This window comes from Empidonax traillii, unplaced genomic scaffold (assembly GCF_003031625.1).
Source record: "Empidonax traillii isolate 1590-97213 ecotype Southwest subspecies unplaced genomic scaffold, ASM303162v1 scaffold601:size890739, whole genome shotgun sequence".
NCBI lineage: Eukaryota > Metazoa > Chordata > Aves > Passeriformes > Tyrannidae > Empidonax > Empidonax traillii.
Window position 1 is genome coordinate 760589 of NW_020955794.1, and position 9926 is coordinate 770514.

The 9926-nt window shown below is 41.6% G+C and overlaps 1 protein-coding gene across 2 annotated transcripts in view; it reads right to left on the minus strand.

Annotated features, from left to right (window-relative positions):
• Positions 1–9682, minus strand: part of RASSF8 (Ras association domain family member 8) — a 48985-nt gene extending 39303 nt beyond the window's left edge. For both annotated transcript variants that reach the window (XM_027898523.1, XM_027898522.1), the window contains exon 1: positions 9586–9682. The gene's annotated coding sequence lies outside the window, so the exon portion shown is untranslated. The remainder of the gene's footprint in view (positions 1–9585) is intronic.
• Between the last annotated feature and the right edge of the window lie 244 nt (positions 9683–9926).

The following is a 9926-nucleotide window of genomic DNA, read 5'->3' on the forward strand; positions in this document are numbered from 1 at the left end:
TCAGTCACTCAATTAACAGGAAAAAGTTAAACCATCATGAAGCAAACCTCAACCATTTTAGCATTCTCCAAGGATTAAGCCACAAGAAGGAAAAAATCTGAACACAGACACACCTTCACACTGAATAAACTGAACATCTAATTCACTGAGAACCTTTCAGATTTTCAGTATTTTAATAGAATGAAATACACCACAGGGACAGCAGGTTTTGGAAAAAAAAAGCACTCCAAAGCAATGCAGTGTTATCAGTCCCATTTTAGGACGTGCTTTGGACAAGGGCTGGATCATCTCAGTCCCATCTCAGAAGTTCTCTCTATCCTAAATTGCTCTTACTGCCTGTCAGCACACAAGAACAGGTTACTACAAACGCATGCACACCAACTGGGAAGTCAAACAGCCAGTGTTTGGCTTCCCTGAAGCAGCATTTAAGCTGTGGATCAAGTAAGACTGTCCAAAGTGTTAAGAAGTCCCACTTTCAGCATCCAAGGAGCAGTGGGATCAGCTAAACTTTCAGCCCTGTTATGCTAAAAGAGAACTATTAGGATTTCTCGCTTCTGCCAACACTCCTTGGGATGTTGCAAGATGAGGAGAAATGTGGTGTGTAGTACAAAATAATTGGTGGGTGATTTTCAGGCTCCACTTTCTTTGTCTCTCTCTTTTTTTTTTTTTAAACTTTCTCACAGAGGTCAAGTTGCCCTTCAAGTACTTTATGAAACAGGATTTCACCTTGAAGCCCAACTCAAGTTATCTAATCTATGGTTAGTTTTAACCTTGGAGTTGTCTCTGTCAGACAGAAGTGCCAAGGATGTTGCCTTGGCCCAAACACAATGATAAAAAAAAAAAAAAAGTAAAAATCACTCGTTTTCCCCAATGGAGGAGTCCACCACAGAGCAACATTGTTTGTATCCTTGCTGAAAAGATGATAGATTTCCCCCAAAACTTCTCAAATAGTCCAGCATGAAGAAGTTTTTCTTAGCATAGAAGTTACGAGAGCTGCACAAAACTTTAACCTCCTTATGTCCTGTGGTGTTAGTGCCACCTCACTGCCAGAACACGTGGGAAGAGACTAAAACTGCACCAGCAAAGGTGTAGACTGAGCTTCAGGCTCCCAGATCCTTAAACTGGCCTCAGGCAATACCTGTGTAGAGACTACAGGAAACCTCTTGCACGGGTCAATCTACAGCCTCAGTATTTAGCCAGCACTGGCACTCAAAAATCCCCAAACCCCACACTCCAAATCCCCTGCACGATCCCCAGGGAACATGAAAATCAGCTCAGAGGCCAAAATGACTCATTCATTACACACAGGTATTCACTCACTGCAGCGAGAGAAAGCCGAAGAAGACGGGAAACACTAAAAGGCAGCGTAAAGCCTAATTAAAAAAATAGGAAACCTTAATTCAATTCAAAAGCCAGTCCAGCACAAATCGCTGCCAGGGGAGCCTGTCATGTAAAGCCGTCAGACAGGCACAGCCTCTCGCTCCAGGGAGGAATCCATCCAAGTAGGACAAGTGTCAGGTGTCAGGAAGAGAGTATTGAGGCAAAAGTTTTGTTCAATGGCAAACGCAATGAAAGCCAAACCCAACTGCTCAGGGAACAGCACTGTGGCACTCCAACCCTCCTGCCTTAAAACCAGGGAATTCAGCATCACAGCCACTTCTCCAAGCTTACCAAGGCATCCATGCCCCCTGTGGTTTTGACATGGAAGGGGAGATGAGATGGCAGCTTCAGTTTAGTTTTGTTAGTCTTTAGGAGGAATCAGCGCCACTTGACTTATATTTAAAAAGAAATAAACTGCCCCCCAAGAGCCCCACCATCTTAGACGTTCCTACAAGCTTTGAAGTGAGTGGATACCACAATCCACGTGACTAGAAAGCACCTGATCTCATTATTCCTAAACTTCTGCTGAGGCTCAAGAGCCTATTTTACCATGGCTACGCATCTCTCAGATTTTGGGATTGGTTTTGTAATATCAGAAGTGACGGATTCATCAGCACACTTCACGTGTCACAGTAACAAGAATCTAAACCACTTGTGACGGATTATGACGTACAGGTCCCCTTCCATGTTATTTTAAAATCTCTCTCTTTTTCTTTCCCTGAAAAGCACTTCCATAACATGGAAGTTACGAGCACCGAGACAGTAAATGGAAGATGGTGATTTAAGTAATTCTGTGGGTGCTTTTGACACATCTCCCAGGAAAGCAAAGGCATTTCAGATTCCACTGTAAAACTGCATTACTGCCTGTGTTTTCCAGATAAAGTTCTGCCTTCAGTTGAGCCCCAGCTTTTGCATCAGCTACGTGCAGGGTGAGATTTATATCCCCACTTGGAACTGAAAATGGAAAGTTTAATGTGTTACTCGCAGAAAATCTATATTTTCTTCTATCTCAGGCCACACGAGCTGCGAGATGGAAACTGCAGCTACTTACAACTTATTTTTCTAAGAGTTCCCTGAACTCTCATTTAATTTTTGGGTTTTGTACAGCGAAGAAAATATGGGGTTCTTCAGCTATGAAAATGGCAAAGATTCACTCCTCACCTTTATCCTCCACCTGAAAAATTCTCTCCCCCCCCAAAAAAAAAAACCCTCAATCCTCTAAAGAAACTTTTTATGGGTATATCAGAGAGATTGAACCCTCAACTGCACAATACACTGCTGATGTCCTTTTCCTTTATTTCCCTCTAATAAAACCACTGTACTTGTTCTACAAGGTGTTTCAGACACAAAATAAACAAGAAAGGGGGATATTTCTTTTCCTCTCAAATTCTGAAGTAGATTTCAATGGCAAGATGTGAAATAGAATCTTAAATCCCACCAAAAAAGCTTTCATTACACATGTTCATTGGAAGTTATCAGTACTACTTCTAGGATTTTTGTGGGATTATTGAATATTACATATAATATTATATATAACTTCTTTTGTGGCATTCTAGCCAACACTTTATGCTTCTGTGAAGAAAGGTGATTAAAGTGGGTGTAGGAGAGAGGGAATTGCATGTTCTGAATAGTGGACAAAGATTTACAACTTTATCTGACAAGGAACTACTCCCACACTGCATTGTGCTTCACAACCAATAAATTACACAAACCCTCCTGAAAGCCTCTGATAACACTGCTTGGCAAAGATCCTTCTCATGTGCTGAAATAAGCATGTCAAAATGCACACAGAGCATGTAAATACAACCAAGAAATTAGAAAAAAAAAAAAAAGGGGGCATTTTTATCACATTTTAGCTTTAGAGTCTGTACTACCACGTACATTTATTTGTGCCACCAGCTTGCACCACCTATGCACAGGCAAAACCAGGAGCTGAGCTAGAGCTGCTTCCATCCAGATCATGCTTGGAAGCACTTTAAAATGGTAAATACGCTTCCATCCTTACAGGCCCATCAGCAGAACAACAATTTTCAGCTTCCTACCTACTTCAGATGCAAGTCTTCTAATATTTATATAACAATTTGACCAGAGGCAACAAAATAACCTGTTGATTTGTGTCACAGAAAAGGCACTAACAGCATTTCCTCTTCAAGTAGCATTACAGCCACATGACACTCTTTGAGCCTCTCTAAACCAGGATAAAAACCATACAGAAGAGCATTATTTGCAGAGGAAAACTATCCAAACCTATCCACAAATGACCATCACCATACAGTCACTCCTCTCCCATTTATTAAAAAACCCTCTGTTTGAGCAGAGTAATTATTACCTGCCTTCCTTTCTGGATAGACAGGGTTCTAGAAACACCTCAGTAAAATCTAGTAACTTTGTCCAGCCTGGAGAAGAGGAGTGGGCTCTATATACACACGGTAGCTATGTTTTAGTTTATCTCTTCTCACCTTTTTTATGATAAAGGTTGGCAACAAAATTAAGCATCCATTGCCCAAGCACGCTCCAGAACAAGGTATCTCTGTTTCAACTAACAACAGCAAATTACTGGCAATATATTTTATGATACTAAATTAGTCTAACAGTGATGGAGCCCGTACTTTGCAAGTAAAGTTCTTGGACGTGGCAAAAGAAGACACACTGCCAATCTTTATTGTGTAATCTATCAGTTTGCAAGCTCCTGTTGTCCACTCAAACAAGGAGAGAGCCCCAAGCCCGAAGAGGCTGGAACATCAGTTTCACTTCATCCATACTGATGGATTCACAGGGAAATTAGGCATGCACATAACACCTCTTGAGAGCGAGGATCTGGCTACAAACACCTTTAAAAAGCAGAGCAGCACCACAGGATGGGTCAGGCTGGAAGGGACCACAGTGGGTCATCTGGTCCCACCTCCCTGCTCAAGCTGAGTCATTCCAGAGCACATGGCACGGAATCTCCAGGGAGGGAGACTCCACACCCTCTCTGGGCAATCTGCTCAGTGCTGGGTCACTGCACAGCAAAGAAGTTCCTCCTCATGTCCAGCTGGAACTCCTTGGGCATCAGTTCCTGCCCGTTCCTCCTGTGCCATTGCTGGGCACCCCTGTCCCAGTGTCCCCAACTGAGGGGACTCAGCTTAGACAATCCTGCAGTCTGGTTGGGGTAAAAACGCCAATTCAAGGGCCCTCTGGCAAGGGAGAGGCTTTGACCTTACTTAGAAGTGTGCTCACCGCTGATCTGTAAAGTAAAAACACAATGCCATGAGTTCTGACTTCCCATCCTTCCTCATAATCCAAATTGATGGGAAAGCCTAGGGATGAAAGAGGGAGCTGAAAAGGGGAGGGGGGGAAGCAGGTTGTGTGTTTAAAAAACAAAACAAACAAAAAACCTCAAAACAAAACCAAACAAACAAACAAAAAAAAACACCAAAAAGAAATCCTTAATTTTTGTGTTTTGAAAAGAACTTTGCTGGTGAACTGAAAAAGACCACTCTGAAAACAATAATAATTCTTCACCCAGGACAAAAAGACACACTGAATATCTGTTTTTAGAAGCAATCTGGAATCTTAACCTTTTTGGTTTCCTTTGAAAGCACAGGGGTCATCAGGTTTAGTTTTGGGTTTTGGGGTGGGGTTTTTTTTGTGAAAAAAAACCCAAAGCCTTGCTACATGGAATTCAAAGGGATGCTTTGTCCAAAATGCAATAATCCTGTTCCAGGTGACAGGTGTCAGGCTTGGCCAGCTCTGTGACAAGCTGTGTGGTTCTGCTGCTTCCTGGAGAAGCTTCAAGACTTCAATTAGAAATCTCCTCAGATCTAGGAAAGGTTACACGAAAGAAACCTGAAATTACTTTTGAAAGTACAAAGACTTCCAGAGTAAAGTAAGACAGGCATTCACATATTTAGTGATGAATGCTCTGAATATTAATTTGGAGGTATTTGTGAGTTCTCTGCAGATTTGAAAAGTGAGATGCATCTAAATCTGACTTCATTTAGCTGCTATTTTCTCCTCCTCGCTCCAAAATATCAATTACTAAAGCATGTTTCCTTAACAACTACAACTCAAAAGGTGAACTTTTATTTCTTTAAAGCCTAGAAATTCTGATTTTAAAACATTGTGCAGCTATCCTTTGTGGGAAGCAGCCTCCAGACTTGCCAAACCTTCACGGAACAAAGAGAAAAAGATTGTATCAGAACGACGTGCCTCCAAAAAAGCTGAGTTTCTTTCCTGCCAGAGAAAGAAATGACTAATGTGCACTGCAATTAGTGCAAAAAACAATACTATCTCTGCAGTTGCAGGCTGGGAAAGCTACATTTTGATGTTTACACAGCAGTGAATAAAGTGGGAAAACTTTCAGCTCCTGTTAGAAGTTGGGTAATAGGTACATTTTTTTCCTCTCAAATATTTAGTGACAGTGAATCATTAAAACACTCCTCAGGTGAGGTCATCTACATCTTGCTACTGTGAAGATTAGAATACTGCAGGATTCCCTAGTGATCAATAAATTAATAAAAACCAGGTTAACTTTAAATTTAAAGTTAGGAGTCCACAGGAAACACGTGATCCCATCAGAAAACAACAACCCGGGAAGCAGAGCAGTGAGAGGATGCAAACTTTGCCAGTGCTCAATAAATTCATAGGAAAAAAAACCCCAGAAAAGTCTGAGATGGTTTGCTTGCAACACCCAGGGCTAGGACAGGGCAAGCCATGTCTCAAGAATCAAATATTTTTGAAGCAGAAAAGCTGGGGATTCCTGTCTCTTCATGTAAGTGGCATTTCCACACACCACCCTCCCTGTCGTTCATTATCAATGGTTCTGTCCTTCTTTCCAGACATGCTGTCTCCACTTACATTCCATTTTCAGTTTGCCCTTGGTTGGCAAGCAAAAGATGAGTCTCAACCCTGAAAAAAACCCCACTGGTAGAATTTTAATTTTTTTTTTTTTAAACCATTACACCTGTGTGCTTCCTCAGAACCACAGTCACAGAATTCAACTGGAAAGGGCATTCCAAAAACTTGAAGTACTGCTGCTCCAAATGTAAACAAACCACTCAGATGTGGATATAAAATCCAGGTTTTACATAAGGACAGATTTGCACAGGACAAAGAAAGGGAGGGAAAAGAAGCCTCATGAGCTTCTTCTCCTGAGAAAGCAAGAAGCTGCATGTAATAAAAATGTGAACAAGCAAGGAAGAGGAAAGAAACGGATGCACAAGTCATGGAATCTTCAGTTTCAGCTCTGCCATCCCACCAGTCTGAACAAGTGCAACACAGCCAGCAAGGAAACAAGAGGTACATTGTGCAGTGTTCAACTCAAGAGAGACAAGAGATGAAAAGTATCTCTTGTAATCCAAAGAATGCAGAAAGAGTCAAGGATCCCAGTGATACCACTCTCAGAAGAATACTGTTTTTTTTTTTTTTTCCTATGCTGACTCAACCCAGACAGTAGAAGGTGTGCACAACAGTAAGGAAGGGAAGCAATGAAAATGTGAGAGGCTGCACTTTTCCTCTGAGATTATTTCTCACCTCAACCAGAACTCACTGGCACGTCAGAGAAAAACTCTCCCTGAAGCACAGATCCTTTTAGAGAGCACCCAGGAACTTGTCCCATCTATTAATTTCTTTCAGTAGATGCCACCAGCGAAGATTAATCCAATAACACTGAGCAAAAATACTGAATGCCTCTTAAACGCCCCTCAAAAAACAAGTTTTGTATTTAAGACTTTGTGCAAATTAATTCAATTTAGAGGGTCATTAGACCTACACTGAGCTTCAAAGGAAAAAAGTGGATTTTTGTCCACTTGTCATAGTTGAAGGGATGAAAGAAAAATGTTCACCAAAGTTTCTCCTGTTCTGAAATCAAGTAGAGGCACGACTGAAATTCTAATGAAATTCTAACTTCTCAACTGAAAGTTTCATGAAGAAGTGTAAGGGCCCTGAACCACCTACTGCTCCCCCCCCAAAATCCTTGCTTTCAAAGTCACAGAGACAACTCCAGAGGATCTACAACACCCAAAGGCTGGGAGAGGAAGCACAGTGGACCAAAGGTGTGATTTGTGTTTGCTATCACCCACAGGAGTTCTCTTCCTCTCATCAGTCTCCACAGCTTCATGGCAAGCAGTTCTACAAATCTAATTCCTGCAGCATGAAATCACCTGCTTTTGTTTGTTTGTTTGTTCTGATCTAGGTTCTGACCAGCTTTAGTCCATGTCCACTGGTTCTTGTGCTGCCAGAATGAACAAAACAAGTTCTGTTTGCCTTCACCTCGTTCAGCATTTCATAGGCTTCCCACACACATTAAGCTGGGGGTTTTTTTTTGGACTGAAAACTCCTGGATTGTTGAATTGCTCACATCTCTCTTCTTTACTACCTTCCTCTAAGCATTTTTCAGTTCTACTGCTTTCTCTTCAAGAAGAGGGAACCAGGCTGAAAAGAGCATCAAAAAGATGTAGAAACCACTGATTTTTTCATATATATATATACACAATGTTTTAATAAGCCACACACTACAAGCTGACCCTTTGTCCCATGCCTCCAAAATAGGCAGCAAAATAAAGTCACATAACAACAAATTAGATTAGTGACGCTTATGATCAGAAACCAAATTGCTTTATTGGAAACCAGTGGAGGTAAATAAGCGACTCTCCCCATGTGAGGATGGGCAAGCACCATCCTGATGAATTTGCAGCAGGCACATACCTGCTGTTCTCGCACAATAAAATCATTCAAGGACCGTAACTCACATGACTTGTTTCAAAGTGACAAATAAAGGAGTGACACTGCAGTCACCTGGCAGGCAGCCACAAACTGGCTCCACTGAAAGGAATTTATTGAAAGACAGTCAACAACAAACTCTTCAATATTTTAACTCGGTGGAAGAAAACCTGGCCCAAACACCACTGCATTCCAAGTTTCCTGGAGTTACAGGTTAACATACAAGTGCTCTGGCTAAATGCCACATGGGAGAGGTGAGAGACCAATGTCTTGATGAATTCTGCCCCCTCTTTTAGCCATCTTCATTGCTGGTACTATTCCACCACGCAGAACCACCATAATCTTTAGCAAGAACATGCTGTTGGTTGCAGGCAGCAATTCCTTCCCTGAATGTGTTTGTTTTAGAAGAAGAGCGACCAACTGATGTATATTAAAGAGAGACACATAACATGCCTACGTGAGGCTGAAAGTACCCTAGGAATAACCAAAAACACCCTTCTCAAACACAAGACAGCTTAAGACAGTGTCTAAAGCCAGACTGAAGGACAACACAGCATTTTTTATGCTACACATACACACACGTGCTATACTTTGGGAAAGCTCCTACAGAGCACAGGGTGTGTTTTATGTTTGTGCAGAAGTACTTCTATTTCTACACTACATTAAGGACAACGCAAGTAAATCCTTTTGGTTGTGCAATATTACCATCTTTCCTTACGCAGCTGGAAGAATCAGCAATAATAGTTTGTTTCAGCTTTTCCTGCAGTAAGATAAAGCTGTTGAACCTTTATCCCCGTGTGTACTTCTGATACACAGAACTCCAGCAAGAGACAAGCTTATCATTTTGGCAAACGACCAGAGAATTTTATTCTCTTTAGTTGTACTAAAGGTGAGGTGTTCCCTCACTTGCTGCAGTTATCAATGGAATACCACTCCAGATAACTGTGTTTGCAATAGAAGGAGCTGTTGAATGGTAGTCACAGACAGAAACACAGCGAGGTGTGACTCAGATAGAAGTCTACCACTGAAAAGCTGACGTGTGCACATAAGACAAACCAGCTTTAAGCAAAGCCTGTGAATGGTGACAAGCCAGAGAAGAACTTCCATTCTGAGTTTCTCTCACTTGCTTCACCAACTTTATCTGCATCATAAAACAAGGGGCTTGGAGGGGGGAAAAAAACCACCCCAAAAAAGTCATACCAATATGTAGTCTGACAGTCTGTATTTTTATAGCAATGGATTATAAGTTCAGATATTTCTGATACCAAACATTAATCACGTTGCCAGGAAAACCATTACCTGCTTTACTTTTCCTCTCTGCTTTTCTGGAGTTTTGGCAATGCCTGACTTGCAGAGCTGAGGGCAACTCCACGTCCAGCTGTTCCCTGAACACCTCCAGGGATGGGGATTCCACCCCCTCCCAATGCTTCACCACCCTTTTCAGTGAAGAAATTCTTCCTGAAGATCTGCTGCCCAATTTGAAGCTTTCTGTTCATAACTTACCTGCAGATGAAGACAGACAGAGATCTCTTTAAGCAGTGGGCTTAGAGCCACCTGCTGCTCCACGCACAGGTGTCAACTCTGCTGACAGGGGCAGTTCCTAGAAGAAAGGAATTGAAATATGGTTACAGTCTAGTAAAACTACCTTTTCTTGAGGATAAAGCCCTATTCCCACTCCTCCCTTTCAATGCTATGGAAAAAAAATAGTGTTCACCCACCATCTGTAGATCTATGTAGCCTGCTACATAAAAATGGTTTATTTTGAAAGAGTTAGTTCAAAAGAAATGGGGAATGCTGAACCTAATTTGCTGCTTCTTATACATTTTCCAATATACACTAACCGA